At 51.0% G+C, this 18,237-nt stretch overlaps 1 protein-coding gene across 2 annotated transcripts in view; it reads left to right on the top strand.

The window, feature by feature from the left end:
* ULK2 (unc-51 like autophagy activating kinase 2) overlaps nt 1-18,237 on the top strand; it is an 801,072-nt gene that overhangs the window by 529,401 nt on the left and 253,434 nt on the right. The gene's annotated exons all lie outside the window — the stretch shown is intronic.

Below are 18,237 nucleotides of genomic sequence, written 5' to 3'. Positions count from 1 at the left end.
TAGCTACACTTAAACGTAAGTGTAGAGCGGCTGAGAGGAAATGGAGGGCTTCCTGTTCATCCTCTGACAAACTGGCCTGTCGCCTGCTACAAAGGCAATACCGACACGCTGTCCTCACCAAGAAGAGAGTCCACATTCAAGCTTGTGTCTCTGCGGCATCTAACAACTCGGCCGAACTCTTTAAAATCTGCAAGGAGCTGGCCAACCCTGCTGCAGTCTCTACCCCTCCTGTTGCCTCCCAGGCTCTTTGCAATTCCCTTGCCTCTCACTTCATTAAAAAAAAACGGCACATCCTGTCCACCCTCTCCAGCCCCACCCCTCCTCTCTCCTCTCCATCTGTGATTGCCGACCCTCCTTTAGCCACCCCCCAACCATCCTTCTCGTTCTTTCCTCTTTTCTCCCCTGGCAAGGCCGCTAGACAAGTACGATCTATGAAAGCCTTGTCAGAACAGGTTCATCCCTGTTCCTCTAAAACCATCAAGCACTACATTGACACCCTCGCTCCGGCCCTTGTTGATTTCTGCAACCACTCATTTGCCTCCGGATCCTTCCCCTCCCCTCTGAAGCTCTCCCTTGTGCATCCTCTTCGCAAGAAACCCACAGCTGATCCTTCTTGTCCAGCTAACTATCACCCAATTTCCATTACTCCCTTTCTGGGCAAACTCCTGGAAAAGGTGGCCATCTCTCAGCTTAACCTTCATTCCAATTATTTTGGCTGTCTCCATGACCACCAGTCTGGCTTCATAGCTGCCAGAAGCACAGAAACTGCTCTCCTGAACATCTGTGAAAATCTGCTCTCCAACCTTGACTCTAACATTCCCTCTGTCCTCATCCTCCTCGATCTCTCTTCTGCCTTCAACACGGTCAACCATACCATCCTGCTCAACCGTCTCTGTGAAAACCTGGGTATCACTGATCGGGCTCTGGCCTGGCTGACCTCTTTCCTCTCTGATCGACCCTCCCAGATCCAACTTGGGTCCTTCCTATCATCTATCTTCCTCTCTACCCGTGGTGTTCCCCAGGGGTCTAACCTCTCGCCCTGGCTTTTCAACCAATACCTGGCAACTCTTGTCCACTCCATTGCCATTTTCTGCTCAAATTTCCAGTGCTAGGCTGACAACACTCAACTCATTTTCAGGCTGCCCTCTGTCACCTCCTCTCCCTCTTTCATCTCTGATTGCCTAACTGCCATTCAATATTGGTGTGCCGCCAATGATCTTTGTCTGAATGCCAGCAAGACGGAGATCTTCCTCATCGGCACACCGTCACCATCCTTTCCCCTCACTCTCTGGCCGGCTTCCATTGGCCCTCCTCCTACCCCCACCTGCGATGCTAAGAAACTTGGGGTCATTTTTGACTCCACCCTTTCCTTCTCCGCCCACATCTCAGCTGTCTCTAAAAAGTCAAACTTCCTACTGCACCTCCTTAGAGGTACTCTGCCTTTCCTCTCCTTCCCCCAGAAGCTCATGGTATCCCAAGCTCTGGTTCTCTCTAGGTTGGCCTATTCTAACAGCCTCTTTCCAAATCTACCTGCCTCTACTCTCCACCCTCTGCAACTAATCCAGAACAGGACTGTGTGACTTGTCCTTGGCCTCAAGCCCTGGGATCGTATCTCTCCAGCTCTGAAATCTCTCCATTGGCTCCCAGTGGATGCAAGGATTAAACTCAAAACCCTCTGCATTGTCCACAAGGCTTTCTGGGGCCTGTGTCCAAAATACCTTCAGCTATCCCTTCGCAAATACCTCCCCGCTCGAGCTCTTCGATCCTCTACCTCGAACTCCCTCAGGGTCAGTCGTTTTTCAAAGAAATGAGCTGGGGGTAGATCCCTGTCTTTGGCTGGGGGCTCCCTCTGGAACAGTCTCCCTGCACTATAAAACTTGAGGAGAACCATCTCTGGTTCCGGAAGCACCTCAAGACCTTTGTCTTTTTTTCTGCCTCCGCTCCCCCTCTCCCCTGCTGATCTTTTCTCTCTTGGCACCGTGCGCGTGGCCACCCTCTGTCCTCCGGGCCCAGGTACCTGCTCACCCTGCCACCCTCCCGCCCTGCCTCCGGGCCACCACTTGCACTGGGGTCTGTATCTGTACCCATACAGCCCCCCCTTTTTCTTCCTGCACTTATCAGACCTACCCTGTCTGCTGCCTTAAACCTAGCACTTGCAATTTGCTGGCTGCACTACCACTGTTTGTTGCCTTTATTATTTATTTATTATTATTTATCTGTTTCTCCTCTGCTTCGCACTTTCCACTTCTCCCGCCTTCCATGCACTTTTCCCCTTCCGCTGTCCCATGCACTTGCGCGTTCTTAATGTCACTGGGCCTAGTAAGATTGCTGTTTTGTTCTCCCCTGTTCCCCTCCCTTGCCTTGTCGTGCTCTGAAACACTTGTGTACGAGGGCCATAGAAATAAAATATCAATATCAATAAAACGACATTCTTATTTTCGAGGGACAATTCCTCTGCATAACAATTGTTAACTGCCCAAACGTGGAAAGGGCAATTGTGAATTTTTCTTTGGAGCAAGTCTCTGCTTTTGAAAAAAATAATAAAGTCTATATATGCAACTAGAGTCATTGATTATCATTATTGGAAGAGTCTGGCGCAAATTATCGGATTTTTCTGTGTAAGTTGTATTGTCTGGCCTGTGGTTTTATTTTTCCTGATCGGTTGCTTGAATTGAGTCTAATGAGAGTGCAACAGGATTTCTAAAGCATTCCTTTGAAGCGTTTTCGATCGTTTGATCGTGTCAGCTTCCAAGCTTCAGCTTGACTGTACTTGCGTTTATTGCACCTGCTTGGGAAAGGAAAGGTGCCCTGCCCCGTTAAGCTCTGCTAAAGCTTTTGTCTGCCTTTGTCTTTCCTCTAAAGCACTGAAGACCATTCATTGTGTTAGGTGTGAGGAAGAGGAGTCGGACTAAGGCAGCCCCTTTAGCCGTCAGGTGTGCCTCACTCTACCACAGGCTTCGTTGGCTATTGAACTGCAAATTGTAGAAGTCGGTGGAGTGTGCAGCTGTCTAATGGCCTTTTTGCTTTTTTTGTTGTTGTTTCTTTTATCTGTATTGCTTTAGACTCTTGGTGTGGACATTTTTGGCTAAAGGGGACAGTGTCTACGTAGTGGGTTCTGTGCAGCCTGCTCATTGTGGTACCTTTAGCATATGGTGCTCTCTGTCGGCTGGATTTGAAATATTTTGGAACCGCATTTGAATTCGGATTCTAGTGTGACAGGTGAATTAGTGGAGGAGGGGGGACTCGGACCGGGGGAGTCCGACTAGGGGTGCCCCTCCACCTTGCACCATATACTGGACTCAGTGTACTTAATGAAGTTTAATCTGTAACGCATGCCAAGACCATACTTCCCTTCTATTTTAATTGTGCAACCTTTTTAACAGTTTTTATTGTGGTTTTTTACTTTTTATCCTTTTAATCCCTTTTCTTTTAATTGTTTTTATCGTTTTTGTTACTCTTATAGTGCTAATTTTTCACTGTTTGACAAATGCGCTGCATATTTAAATTTTTAAACGGCTGAGTCCCTAACACGGCACATTATATTATATAGGGCGTAGTACCGGGACAACCCTATTAAATAATTGTGAATTATGTTGAAAAGAAAGGCCACTAGGGAGATATCACCGGGAGGTGGGCCAAGGAGAATGTTTAAAATATTCAAACCCATGCAGGATGTTAACTTCCTGATCTCTGAAATTGAGGGGTAGCTGCATGATATAGGGGAGGGGGTCCCACTCCCTAAGCCCAAAACTTACTGTGTGATAGAGGATCACCTAAAAGGCATCACTGAGATCACCTTAGATCCCCCGATTGGCCCCCGTTTCTTCCTCTAATAAGTACTGCCTTGAGGGAGCCAATACCTCGATCGAAGGAATCACTGGAGGCCTATGCTATTGAGAAAAGGCCTGGTCAGCAGGAGGGTAAACTGTACAGGTTGGTGGCAGGGAATCCTCATTCAGGAAAAGGAGTTGCACAGTGCGTAATAGAAGTTACTCCTATGGTGAACCAGGCAGTAAACGTGGCGCTAACAATAAGGCTGCCCGCCCGCATCGGATGGTAAAAAGGATAGTGCCAGTATTGATGGCAACGGTGCCCCAGATGAGCATACGCAATACCCACAGGGGGTCTCTATTAGCAGTGAATTTGAGGTTTTGGCCACCATGGTTAAGACATGGTTACAAACTCAAGAGAGACTCCGACGACGGGCCGGGAAGTTGACAAGCCCCCTCTCCCCCCCTGCCTTGCCCTTTACTAGAGAGCCTCAGTTGATTGACATCCCGAGCGACAGTGATATGGTTAAGAAGGGCTGTGAGGGTTGTAAGCATACCTTCAAATTCCTGGAGCATATGCAGGAAGAAAATGACGATCTTGTGTGCGAAATACGCAGGTTGACTAAACTGGTGGAGGGTTTGATGCTACGGTTTCCAATCCCTTGGGGGTGCCTGAGGGCATGAGGTGGCAAGGGTGGAGCAGGAGGGGGGGGAGGCGGAAAGCAAATAGTTCAATCCTACCACCTAAGATCCCTGTATTGCCAATAACAAGTGCTGCTACTTCTGCCCCAATTAAGGTTCGTCGTCAGGGTGGTGGAGGGGGGAGTGAGTCTCTTGGAATTTTAGGCCCCCCGTGCCAGGCCCCTGGACTTAAGAATCAGGAATGTTTTTATCTTATGAATGTTCCAAAAAGCCATGATCCCAGGCAGGAATAAGATGATAGCTTGTTGAATAAAGTTAGTCACTGGCTGAGGCATAGGCGAGGCGGTGCTTGTGTGAGAGATTAATGGGCCCGCAATGGATGGATGCCATCAAAGTCAAGGTAAAGGATCCTCGTCTTAATAAGGGTCTCCTTGAAATGGAACAGTTGGTCCTTCCACCAACTTACTTACAGATTTCGATTAAAATGTCTCCTCCCGAGTGGCTCCTGTGTTCCCCGCTGGGAGGGATTGGCCACCAGTTGGGCTGCCAGAGTGGACCCTATCGTATGTTAGGAACACAACATTATCCACCCCAGTCCCCCTCCACTTGGCCACATAACTGGAGTCTTCGAAGAGGAACTGAAAGATGCAGAAGGGTGCCCAGGGCTCCTTGTCCGAATAGCGTAGGGATACAAGAACGTCTTGTGCGTTGCATCAAAAATCAGGGGTAGGGTCATAGTACTTGATATTTTTGCCACCCTGAGCAAGGTTGGAACAGTACTCCTTCTGCTCTCACCCAGGAATCAGTTGACAGGGTGCTGCGAGCAAATCCAACCCAAATGTGTGGCAGAGACCTTGCCATCTTTGTTGCCTGGGGTGCGGGTTCTGTCCTGGAATATAGTAGGGGTCGATGAACACCTTATTGATGAAGATTGCCATTTGTTTATTAGGGGGCATGAGGTGATTTCGTTTCAGGAAACTTTGGCCCTGGAACTGATACATTTACAGGGGTACGCAACCTTCTTTATACCAGCATCTAAGGGATTAAGGGGACGCCCGTGTGGGGGCCTGGTGACCTGGGTTAACAAATCCTTATTTAAAGCAATTGCAGTGTTGGAGATGCATTCTTGTGATGTTTTGACGCTGGATTTAAAAACTCGGGATAACACCTCTGTCCTTGTTGGTGATCTCTATAATAGGGGCACGCCTGGGACAGGGGTGACAGTTGTAGAAAAGATCACAAATGAAGTTATGATCTGGAGAGGGAGCTCCACAGGACTCCCAAAAACTTTGATTATGGAGGACCTTAAAGCTCAGATTGAGCCGGTGTCAACCCTAGAAGATGCCATGACTGAGGAGGATAACCTCTGGGGTCTGGCCCTTGTTTACCACTCCCCCTAGGAGGCAGTACAAGGCAGTGGAAGAGATTGTTATTTTGTTAGCCTCCTGTTAATCTAGGGGCATGTAATGGCGGATTTCCTGGAGACAGCCCTCCGGCTCATACTTTTGATAATGATCGGTCGTCTAGTAAAATTGACTATATGTTGGTCAACTTGGAGGCCTGGGGATTTATCAGGGCATTTCACCACCCCTTATGTATGGTGGTGAGCAAGGACTTCTGGGGGGACCGAGGAAGGGAGTAAGGTTGCTCATGATGGCAAAATACCTGTCCCTGATTCACATGGACAGGCAAGAAAGAATGTGAGGTGGGGTTGTTTGGATTTGGACGAGTTCTCCCACAGGTGTGTGCTGCCATTTGCCCCCTCATTGAGGCCTTTGCAGGGTCGGATCTGAGGGACGCCACCACCTTGATTAAATTTCATGGGGAAATCATAGCGAAAGTGGGAGCTCATTACCCTAAACCTGTGAAAGCAGCACACAACATAATGGAGAAAGTGACTCCCTGGTACGAGGGGGAGTGTCGTGAAGTCAAGGGACTCGGCTCATAGCGGCCACTAAGTGCAAAATGGGCCCCAGAGGTGTGTTGTGGTTAGGCGGGCAAGAGCTGATTATCGTATGATGCTGAACGATTAGAAAAGGCGGTGGCATGAGGACTTATGGAGGGCGCAATTGGCCTTGGGGATTCTGGGGGGGTCGTGGGGATTCAGGGGGTTTCTGGTCTAAGATGGGGGGTTGCCCATCGGGGGAGTCATTCTGTTGTATGGTTTGATTCCGGGCATGGGCAGATTATTATGGTGACCTCTACAGAGAGGACTGTGGGACTTCGATTGAATCGTGTACCAATGGGAACTGTTTTGATCCAGTTCTGAACCCACCTTTGTCCCATTTGATGCTCATTGAGGCCCAAGTGGAGCTTGCACTGGTGTGCCAAAACTTGTGAATGACCCCAGGCCTGGATAGAGTACTTTTATAGACTTTTTTAGAAATTAGTCCTTAGTCTGGGTACCCATTTTGACCAAATTATTTAACGCATTGTTGGCTAGCACGAAGGTCCCGGTGTCTTGGACCACGGCTGAAATCGTCGCTTTATATAAAAAGGGGGTGCATGGTGACCCTGTTAAATTTAGGCCCATTTCCTTATTGGATGCTGGGGGGAAGACGTTTGCCAGGGCTCTCCTATTCCATCTGGATGATTGGGTTCTGGGTACTGGAGTAATAGACCATCGCGAGGTGGGGTTTTGTGAGGGTCTGAGTATGATCGATCAAAGCCTCTGGCTCTCGGCTATTCAGAGCCTCTATACAAGGAGTTCAGTGGTTCTCTGCTGGAGCCCTGATGGGAGCACTTCCTGCAGGGGTTCTAGATTATTTGTAAATTGCACCCAGTCCTCTATTGGGCCTGTCTGTGGGCCAATCATCATTATGTAAATATAAAGAGGCAGTTATGGATGTTTTGTCCCAGCAAGAGAGCAGCTCCTTAAAGTTGGCTGCTCATGCGAAAAGTTATTGGGTTTGCTGGGTTTGGGGGAGTACTGGTCAAATCCCTCAGTGATTACATCTCTTTCCAAGGAAGTGCTTAAGAGCGCTGCAGGGGCAAAGGCCCGGCAGGATATCTTGGCAAAATCCAGGGTGTGTGAGCAGCTGGCTCGATATCACATAATCAAGAAAGGGGTTGGTTGCGAAGAGTACCTGGATTATGTATCCCTTAGTTGGTAAAGGGCTCTATACCTAAAGTTCCATATTGGAATTCTGCCAATTGCCGCATTTCCGCACAGATGGAACAATGCCGTTTCAGCATCATGTATTCTTTGTGGAGAGCCGAAGAGACTGTTCAGCATTACTTATTACTCTGTCCGACAACTAAGCCTCTGAGGAAGCAATTTTTGAAGCCCTTGTTTTTAAGTCGTACCTGCAGGTCATTAGGTGATGCCATGGCAATGTGCCTGGATACTGCAGACGCAGAGGCTGTCTTTGCTACCACTAGTTACTTGAGTTGGGCAGGAAAAATACATATGAGAAAGGCCAATGTAAGAGAATAATGCCTTGGGGTAGAGAGATTAATTATCTAACATTAGTTGTCTTTTGTGGTAAAATGTTGACCCTGCTTTAATTGCCTTCTCTGGTAAAAAGATAAATTTGTTTTCTGATTGGAAGTCATTTATGATCTAAGCGTTTATGATGTTATTTATATGTGGTTTTGTCACTTGTGCATTGCTTTTATGACTTTTTTGTTGAATTAAAGCTAATAAAGAAATATGCTTAACGCTGTAAGCTGGTTTGAAAGGTAGGGTCTTGCCACATCATAGGTGTTCCGCAAACATTGTGGGTTCAGGAGTACCTATAGGTGTCATGCACCCCTTTATTTAATAAAGCCCTCCTCGCTGACAGCTTCAAGATCATCTCCAAGCATTGATCTCACCGCACTGGTGGGGGGTTGCCTTAATCTTCCCTGAATGGTTTCCTGCTTCCATCTTACCTACGCAGCCCTATTCCTCCTTTGAAAGCCTGGTTTGCAAGTTGGTCATCTCTCCCATCTCCACCCTGACCATTGCTACCATCTACCGGCCTCCAGGCGCCACCACCCTATTCCTCTCTGAATGGGCTGACTTCTGCCCTTCCTTACTTTCATCCACCTCTAACCTCCTCCTGGGTGATTTCAACATTCAATTGGACTCCCCGGGCTCTGCATCCATTCGCTTCCCTGACCTCTGCACCTCGCCTTCCCTCTCCATCCTACCTTTTGGGCCAACCCACTCAACTGGGCACACTCTGGATGCCCTCATTCACTTTGACCTCTCTCTCTTCCCACCGCTAGTCATTCCTCTTTCCGGGTCAGACCATTCTCTCCTCTCCCCCCACCTGTGTCCCATTGGCCCCCTGACCGACTCTTCCCCCCCCCCCAAAAGTCCCACCAACCTCATTCACTAACATCCGCCCAATGAAACGAGTGACTGCGGCAGCCTTTGTCTCCACCATCACCACCCACTTCTGACTGACTCTGACGCTGCCCTCAACAGCCTCCATCACCAATACTCTGGACCTTCTTGCCACAGTCATGAGGATCAGTTTGAAACCTGCCTCTAAGCGTAACACTTGATATGACACCGAAGAAAGAAAATAACCGACATACAGGCACGGGTCTCATGCGCATCCAATAACACGGCTGAACTTTTCAAGATCTGCAGGGAGCTAGCCAATCTCTCTGCAGTCTCCGCCTCCTCGACTCCTTCCCAGGCCCTCTGCAATGCACTGGCCTCACACTTTGCCACCAAAACCGGGACATCTTGACCTCCCTTTCTACACTCCCTCATAACCAATCCCACACCCCCTCATCCCCACCTCCCTCTCTCTCTCCCTCCTCCTTCTCCCTCTTCGCATCTGATAACGTTAGAAGAGTTGTCCGCTCCATGAAGGTCTCTTCTAAACGGGTCCCCCCTTGCTCATCCAGGGCCATCGAGGATGACCTCAGCTCTCTTACACCCGCTCTCGCTGATTTCTGCAACCACTATTTCGTCACTGGATCTTTCCCCTCCCCCTTAAGCAGTCCCTTTTGCGCTCACTCTTGATAAAACCATCCTCTGACCCTACTTGCCCTGCCAGCTACCACCCTATTTCCATCACCCCCTTCCTGGGGAAGCTGCTTGAGAATCTGGCCTTGCCCCAGCTCAACTCACACACTGAACTTGTTGGTGGTCTCCACGACCATCAATCTGGATTACGAGCATCCAGAGGCACGGAAACTGCTCAACTGAAAACCTGTGAAGAACTGTTTGCATCTCTGGACTCCAACACCCCAGCTTCTCAAATTCCGGAAGCTCCTTAAGACCTTCCTCTTTTCCTCCTCCTTTCCCTCCTTCCTCCTCTGCTAATCCCACAGTTGCTGTATTGGTGTCCTGTGCCCTTATGCATCCCCGGGCACTGACCCCCCCCACACCAATTCTGCCCATCTCTTGTCTATCCACAGTACTTGCATCTGCTCATCCTCTGCTATGGTGGTTCGGGTTTACACCTCCCGCTGCCCCAGTTTTTGTAGCACTAAACATTCCTAGCACTTCATCTGTGGCTCACCCTTGAGCTCGGACTCCCCAGCACTTAACACCCACTTCCCCCTTCCTTGCTGCACTTGCCCGTTCTAAATACTCACAAGGCATAGTAGGTTTGTCCCTTCCCTCCTCCCCCCACTGCTCTTAAATATTGTGTTGTAATGTATTGTAATTTATTTCCCTCCCTTGCTCTTCCCTGCCTTGTGGAGGCTTTGAAAAACAGTATGTTCTTATTGTATAGGTACCTAACAAGCAAGCAATAAAATAAATAAAACAAATGGCACCACCACACCACCAGAGGTACCTTTTATAGCGCTTTACAGGAGGCAGAGCAACTGGAACGCAAACAGCCCAGTCTTTGGAAATGTGTGTAAGGTCAGAAGGTTGGTGATGTGTCTATTTGCCAGATGACAGGTCCAGAGACTGTCCCCTAGTCCAAAGAAGATAGAGCATTGAACAATATGGGGAGAAGTGGGCTGAGAGCTAAGTAATAGGATTGAATAAGATCTAACATCATAGGATCGAGTACAGGGAGCCACTTGTTTTTGATCTAATCTAGACATTTGTCAAGAATGGATTTCTGAACAAGGCAGATTAGTTAGAATTGGAGTCTTTCTCTTATAGGGCGCAGATGGAGTGTCCTGAGATCAGGCGTTATGAGATTGCATCTTGGTCATCGGAGGATGGCGCGACAACTTGAAGTTTGCATACACATTACAGATATTTCACTGTAGTGGCTACTGTAGTAGTTATATCGAAATAAAATGGTTGTGGGGACGATGGCAACCTTCTTACAGAAGGAAAGGATGTAGATATTCAGTATAAAGAAGTTTCTTTTTAAAATGGCTGGGAAATAATGACTAAACGGCAATGTGCTTGCTGCCAGTTTTCTTGTCTTTGAAAAGCAAGCATGAATGTATGACACCTTTATTAGAATAATGCATACTTTATTTTGCAAGCCTTTGGGCAAATATATATTCGTTCTTCAGACAATTCTCCTAATTTACAGAACTGTAGCATTATTAATTGCAATAATGGCTTTTTGAGAGCTTGTTTGTTGGACTGCTATAGCTCAGTTCTCCAGCATGGGGTCTGGCATGGATTCACATGCTCATGAATATTCCCCGTCGTCAGGCCGGGAATCCTTGGTATAGAAAAAAATCAGTATCAGTTTCGTTTCTGATCTGTCTTTCTTAGTAGTAACCAATCACTGGTCTCTGGGTCATACTGCCCCCAGCCAATGACTGCCCTCTCCCTAAGCCCCGCCTCCGGCTGCCATCCTCAGATTTTTACTGCACATTCAAGTGTTGGGAGTCCTCGTGCTGTAGCTCTCGAGCTTTTGCTGCGCTTTTTCAGGAGATTTTTCTCTTTTTTCGGTTAAATAGAGCCTAAGCTCCACTGTTTCTACATCCGATCAACGGGGATCTGTTTTGGAGTTGTCTACGCCCCTCAAGGGTGAAGATTTCGTCGAGTTACGCTTTTGGAGGATTCCAGAAGTTCCGAGGCCTACCCCGGACATGGCCCAGGAGAAAGGAAGCTCAACGCCCGGGAAGCTATTCAGGACCTGCCCTGGATGCCAGCTTCAGAATGTTTTCAAAAAGGACGAGCATTCGTTATGCCTCTACTGTCTCCATGAGGACAAGACGCACAAGGAGAAGGACTGTGCGTTTTGTGGGAACATGTCGGAGCGGACCATGAAGGATCGCCACCTCCGTCTCGCCAACTGGCTGGAAGGGAAGAGCCCGTCAGGCAAGAAGAAGAAAAAGAAGTCTGAGCGGTCTTCTAAGTCCTGTGAGGGTGCCCCGGCGACGGGGGCCCAACAAAAGGCTAAGCAACGCGAGTCCGCGGGCACCGGGAGCGCCGAACGGTCGGGCTCCTTGGCTGCCAGGCAGGGCGCATCCTCCCCGGTGCCATCAACCATGAGCCAACGCTCTGGCTCGGGTAAGAGGAAGTCCGAGAACCCGGCGAAGCTTCTGGAGAGGCCCCGGTCGATCGCGAAGATTCCGGCAGAGGGGGAGTGAGGTATGGATCCTCCCCCCAAGGTGAAGGCCCCAGGCGTCCAGAAGGTGACGATGGCCTTAATTCACCCTGCCAAGACCTCGATTGAGGATGTCGCCGCGGCCCTGGCTCAGCCTGTGGAGGCTACACCAGTGGAGGCGCCCTCAGGACCCAGAGTCTCCCTGCCACCGCGGAGGGAGTCGTCTTTCAGGCCCATCGAGAAGACCCCCACGAAGTCCTCGTTGGAGAAGGTGGGGGAGGGGCTGGTGGCCATCGTGGATACGGACACGACCTCTGAAGAAGAGCTCATCGAAGTCGTGGAAGAGGCCCAGCCCATCGGGAGGGATCCCGACGAGGGCGGCGACGAGAGCGACGGTGTTGCCGACAAGGCTCCTCAAGAGCCCTCGCGCACGTCGTTTCCGGCGCCGCAGGACACCTCGGCGGCCATTTTGTCAGCGATTCAGTCCTTATGCTCGGAGATGAGGACAAGGTTGCCCCTTCCCCCGACGGGGGAACCGGAGCCAGACCCGATGGGGGAACCGGAGCCAGGACCTTCGGAGAGTCCACCGCATAAGAGGAGGAGGACACATCCTACGCCACCTCTCCCACCTCTGCGGCCTGCTCTGCCTTCCCCCCGGTCTACTACCCACGGGGATGATACAGGCACGGACACGGCTACGTCAGGTACAGATGATGACGGAGGCGACGACGGGACGTGTCCCCCATCGCCCCCTGCTCGGGCGTCCCCGCCCGACGAAATTGGATCCTTTCATGCCATGATTTCCAGGGCATCCGAGCTTTTCCAGCTCTGCCCAGAAGAAAAGAAGAAAGAAGGGTTCCTTTACCAACGGCGCGAGGCTAAAAGGAAGACGGTCCTCGCCGTACCGCTTCTTGATGACATCTGGGATGAGGGGCTCGCCCTCCTCAAGAACCCTGCCACGGCGCCGGCAAAGAGGGACCGGTACGAGAAGAAGTACCGGGTCCCGACGCTGCCCCCTTGTGCCCCCGGGCACAACCTACCCCGGATTCGGTCGTCTCGGCGGCGGCAAAGAAGAAAGCTGGGGGGGCATCGGCCTCGACATCAACTTCCCCGCCGGACGGCGAGGGGAGGAAGTTGGACACGATGGGACGACGGATCATCTCATCCGCAGCAACGACTATCAAGGCGGCCAACGCCCTGGCTATCGTAGCCCGCTACGACAGGGAGTTGTGGTTCAAAATCGCCCCTCTGTTAGACTTCCTTCCGGACGCCAAAAGGGCTGAGGCCCTTGAAATCCTACAGGAGGGGGAGATTACTTCGGACCACGTCATCACGGTGGCAACGGACATCGCGGACACCGGTTTCCGTCAGTTGGGCAACAGCGTTTGCTTGAGACGACGAGGATGGCTCAAGGCCATGGATTTCGGCCAGGACGTACAAACCAAGGTTTTGGACATGCCCTTCGACGGGAACAACCTGTTTGGGAAGGCGGTTGATGAGTCCCTTCAGGCCATCAAGACAGACACAGAGACTGCCCGGGCACTGGGAGTGCTCCAACAACGACGGCCGTCGTTTCGGAGTTCCGGAGGCAGACAAGGTGCCTCCAAGGGATCCGGCAGTGGCTCCTCCACTTACCGCCAAGCGGCAAGATCTTCGTCCCAGGAAGCCTACAGGGGACGCGGCAAGTCAGGTGGTGCCCGTCGTCGTCGACAAGGAGGTCAAGGAGGCAAGGCGGCCTCCAAACAAGATTGAACCGACCGTGGGGTCGGGCCCCCGCCGAAGCACCCCGGTGGGAGGCCGGCTGGCGAGGTCCGTCAGCGTGTGGGAGTCCATCTCCACCGACCGTTGGGTGCTCGACGCCCTGGCCCAAGGGCACGCCCTCGAGTTTCAGAAGAAGTGCCCTCGCGTTCCACCCGTGGCCAGGAAGGAAAATCACGTCCCTCAACTACTGTTGGAAGTAAGGGCGATGCTCAAGAAGGGTGCCATCGAGCTCGTCCCAAAGAGGCTTCGGGGCTCCGGAGTTTACTCAAGGTACTTCCTCGTAAAAAAGAAGACCGGAGGATGGCGCCCCATCCTGGACCTACGACGACTGAACAAGTACATCAAGGCACAGAAGTTCCGTATGGTCACCCTCCAGCATGTGCTGGGACAGCTGGAGGAGGGCGATTTCCTGTCGTTGTTGGACTTGGAGGATGCGTACTTCCACATCCCCATTCTAAAAAGACACCGAAAGTTCCTCAGGTTCGTGGTCCAAGGGCGGCACTACCAGTTCAAGGCCCTCCCGTTCGGATTGAAGTCGGCACCCAGGGTGTTCACCAAGTGCCTCGCACCGGTGGCGGCGGGGCTGCGGCTACAGGGGAGCCACGTCTACCCCTACCTGGACGACTGGCTCATCCGGGCAAAGACAAGGGAGCTCGCCGTGGAGCACACTGCGAAGACCGTCCAGCTGCTCACAGACCTGGGATTCTCCATCAACTTTCCAAAATCCCACCTGGTTCCATCGCAAGTCACCTTGTTTCTGGGAGCCAAGCTCGACACAGTGGCGCGGCTGACCTTGCCGTCGGAGGAAAGGACCAGGACCATCCTGGGCAAGGTGCAGCGTCTGCTGGCCACGGACATGGCCAGGGTAAGATCCATCAAGTCCCTCCTCGGGATGATGTCCTCCTGCATTTATCTGGTGCGCCTTTGCAGGCTTCAGATGAGACCCTTACAGGAGTTCTTCGACGCCCGCTGGATCCAGTCGACGGGCAGCTTCAAGGACAGGATCCCTCTCAACGAGACGTTCCATCAGGCGATCCGGTGGTGGAGTACCCGCTCGCATCTGTCGGCGGGCACGGACTTTCAGACCCCAGCTCACCAGGTGACGGTGACGACGGACGCCTCCCTGGAAGGTTGGGGAGCACACTCCGGAGATCTTCACACGAAAGGCCTTTGGCTTCCGGAGGAGAAGTCTCTCCACATCAACATCTTGGAGCTCTGCGCGGTGTTCTGGGCCCTCAGGTCCTTTCTTCCGTCCCTCAAGGGCAAGGTGGTGAGGATCTTCACCGACAACACCACCACGATGTTCTACATCCGGAAGCAGGGCGGAACCAGGTCCCCGGCCCTATCCAAGGAAGCCCAGGACCTGTGGCATTCAGCCGTCGCCCAAGGGATGTTTCTGGTGCCTCTTCATCTGGCAGGAATAAAAAACACGATCGCCGACTCACTCAGCAGGGAGCTGCGTTCGTGCCACGAGTGGGAACTACGCCAGGATCAAGTGGATCGACTCTTCCGACGATGGGGCGAACCCCAAATCGATCTCTTTGCGACGGCGACGAATTCCAAGTGCCGGAGGTTCGCCAGCAGGTTCCCCCAGCCGAGGAGCATGGGCGATGCTTTCTCGTTCCCCTGGGACGGCCTATTTCTTTATGCGTTCCCTCCGCTACCGTTGCTGCTCCGTGCAGGATGATCCTTGTCGCACCAGCGTGGCCGAGGCAGATCTGATTCCCGGACCTTCTGGACTTGTCAACGTCCCCACCAGTCAAGCTGCAGACGGACGCAGACCTTCTCTCCAGAGAAGGAGGCGCCATTCTTCACCACAACCCGGAGTCGCTGAACTTGCAGGCCTGGCTCCTGCAGCACTACAGTTTGGAGGGTACGACATCCCGGCCGACTGCAGAGAGGTTCTTGCAAAGGCCAGGGCGTCCTCAACTCTCAAGTGCTACGGACATAAATGGAAGAGGTTCTCTGTCTGGTGCCGTGCACAGAAGATTAACCCTCTGCGGATTACGGCCCCTCAAGTACTGCCGTACCTACTGTCGCTGGCCAAAGCTGGACTGGCTCACGCCTCCAACAAAATACATCTGGCTGCAATCTCCCGATATACCAGGACGACGGGACAGGCGTCCTTGTGGTCTCATCGCCTGGTGAAAGAATTCATGAAGGGACTATTCCGGTCATTCCCGCCGGTGAAGGCTCCTGCCCCGGCGTGGGAGCTTAATGTGGTGCTGACCAAGCTCATGGGGGCCCCATTGGAGCCTATGCAGTTCCTGTCGTGGAAGACAGCTTTCCTCGTGGCCATCACCTCCGCACGACGAGTGGGAGAGATCCAGGCCCTATCTTGCAAGCCTCCATACTTGACTTTTCATGACACGAGGGTGGTGCTGAGGACACACCCATCCTTTATGCCCAAGGTGCCGTCGGACTTCCACCTCAACAAGCCCTTGGTGTTGCCAGTTTTCTTCCCGTCGCCGGCTGAGAGGACTTTGCACTCTCTGGATGTAGCTAGAGCGCTGAAGTTCTACGTGGACCGCACAAAGAGTTTTCGGAAGACGTCACAACTGTTTGTGAACTTTGGGACTGTGAATCAAGGGAAGGCTCTCTCGAAGACTTCCATTTCCAGATGGCTCTCCGGCTGCATCATGCACTGTCACCGGTTGGCAAACCGACAGCTGCCCGGCCGTCCGAGAGCCCATTCGACCAGAGCGATCGCTGCTACCACGGCGTTCCTGTCTCGTGTGCCCCTGCTGGACATCTGCAGGGCTGCGACGTGGAGGTCGACGCACACCTTCACAAGATTCTACTGCGTCGATCGGGACTCCAGGGAGGAGTCCAGGGTCGGCCAAGCAGTGCTGCGCAACCTGTTCGCCTAAGGTGAGCCTGGTGAGGAGGTAAGAGTTGCTTAATGTTGAGCCTGTTGCCACCTCCCGTGGTCGTGCATGTGTGTACTGCTATGTATTCTCTTATTCATGAGCATGTGAATCCATGCCAGACCCCATGCTGGAGAAGGAACAAGTTACTTACCTGTAACTGTTGTTCTCCAGCATGGGTCTGGCATGGATTCACATGCGAACCCTCCCGCCTACCCCTTTGCGGCTCTTCACTTGGTCATACTGCCACTTTACGTGCTACCAAATCTGAGGATGGCTGCCGGAGGCGGGGCTTAGAGAGAGGGCAGTCATTGGCTGGGGGCAGTATGACCCAGAGACCAGTGATTGGTTACTACTAAGAAAGACAGATCAGAAAGGAAACTGATACTGATTTTTTTCTATACCAAGGATTCCCGGCCTGACGACGGGGAATATTCATGAGCATGTGAATCCATGCCAGACCCATGCTGGAGAACAACAGTTACAGGTAAGTAACTTGTTCCTTCTCTGCATTTGGAAGCAGTTCAGATCCAAACCCATGGCCAAGGATTTCTTCTCAATGGGATATGGTCTTTGTGAATATCAACCCATTTTGGCTGTGCCCCTATTGGCAGCAAGTAAAATGTTTGGGGTTGATGCTACTTTAAGTGAATGATGACCTAAGTTTGTTTCCATTCTCTTTGCAATAGCCCTAACACAAATGTCATGCAAATGTTCAGAGAAGCAACCCGCAATAACAAACCAGAGGCTGCCCATATCACTGGATTGTATACAGTAGGCTGTATTGTGGCATAGGCATGAATGACATTTTTTTTAAATTGAAGTTTAACAATTACCATGTCTGTTTTAGAATGATTTGTTAAGATCATGGAGTTGAGTTAGAAAATGCAACCCTCTTTATTTATTGTTGTTAGTTTATGGAGCACTCCCACTCCACCAAAGAACGCACCGCACCGTTGGGGTGGAAATTTAGCTCAGGGACATTGTGTTTGTCTTGTAAACAAGACAACGCAGCGCAACACAGTTTTGAATCCCGATCCTGCGCTTTGAAACCACTCGTTAGTATCAATCGCATTATAAAAGAACAATTATAATTGTCAAAGGGTACATTAATGTTTTTAAATATGACCATAAAAGTACCAGTCACCTTTTACTCACGTTGATTGCCTCAAAATGTAGAGTGCCTGCATTAGTTGTGAAGGCTTCTTCTCAATACTCGTTGTTTTCTCATGCACATACAGAACCGAAAAGAGGGAACATCCGAAGCCTTGTAAGATCATTATTCTATATGATGGTCCTCTCTGTCCAATGGCAATTCCCCTTTATTCTCCTATTTGCATAACCAGCAATTCCAGCCCCTGAATTGGCCATTTGTGTCAAGAGATGCAGAAGACTTTAGTCCCTGACTATGGAACCAGGGCAGCCATCTGCTAATCCCTGTGGCCATAGAGGACTACAGTGTGTGATTCTGAGAAAATACGCGTTTCTACTTCGTTTTACGCGAAAATACGCGTTTTAAATACGCGATTCTGAGAAAATACGCATGCTCAAATGGCTACACCATTTTTAAGAGGTCAATAAAAACGGTGCTTGCGTTTGGTGGAGGGGAGTGCTAGTGCTCAATAAACTTAACAACGATAAATAAAGAGGGTCACATTTGCTTTGCTACACACAGGACTTGGTAATAAGTTCTACTCTCAGCAGCTGGCTCATGGCTTGGAGGAGGCTTTCAGCGGATTTATTAGAGTGGCAACGCCACAGAGATTTGTCTTTGGGAAA

The sequence above is a fragment of the Ambystoma mexicanum genome, chromosome 9 (assembly GCF_040938575.1).
Source record: "Ambystoma mexicanum isolate Mex_15411 chromosome 9, UKY_AmexF1_1, whole genome shotgun sequence".
NCBI lineage: Eukaryota > Metazoa > Chordata > Amphibia > Caudata > Ambystomatidae > Ambystoma > Ambystoma mexicanum.
Note: the sequence above shows the minus strand (reverse complement) of the source record. Positions and strands in the feature narration are given on the sequence as shown.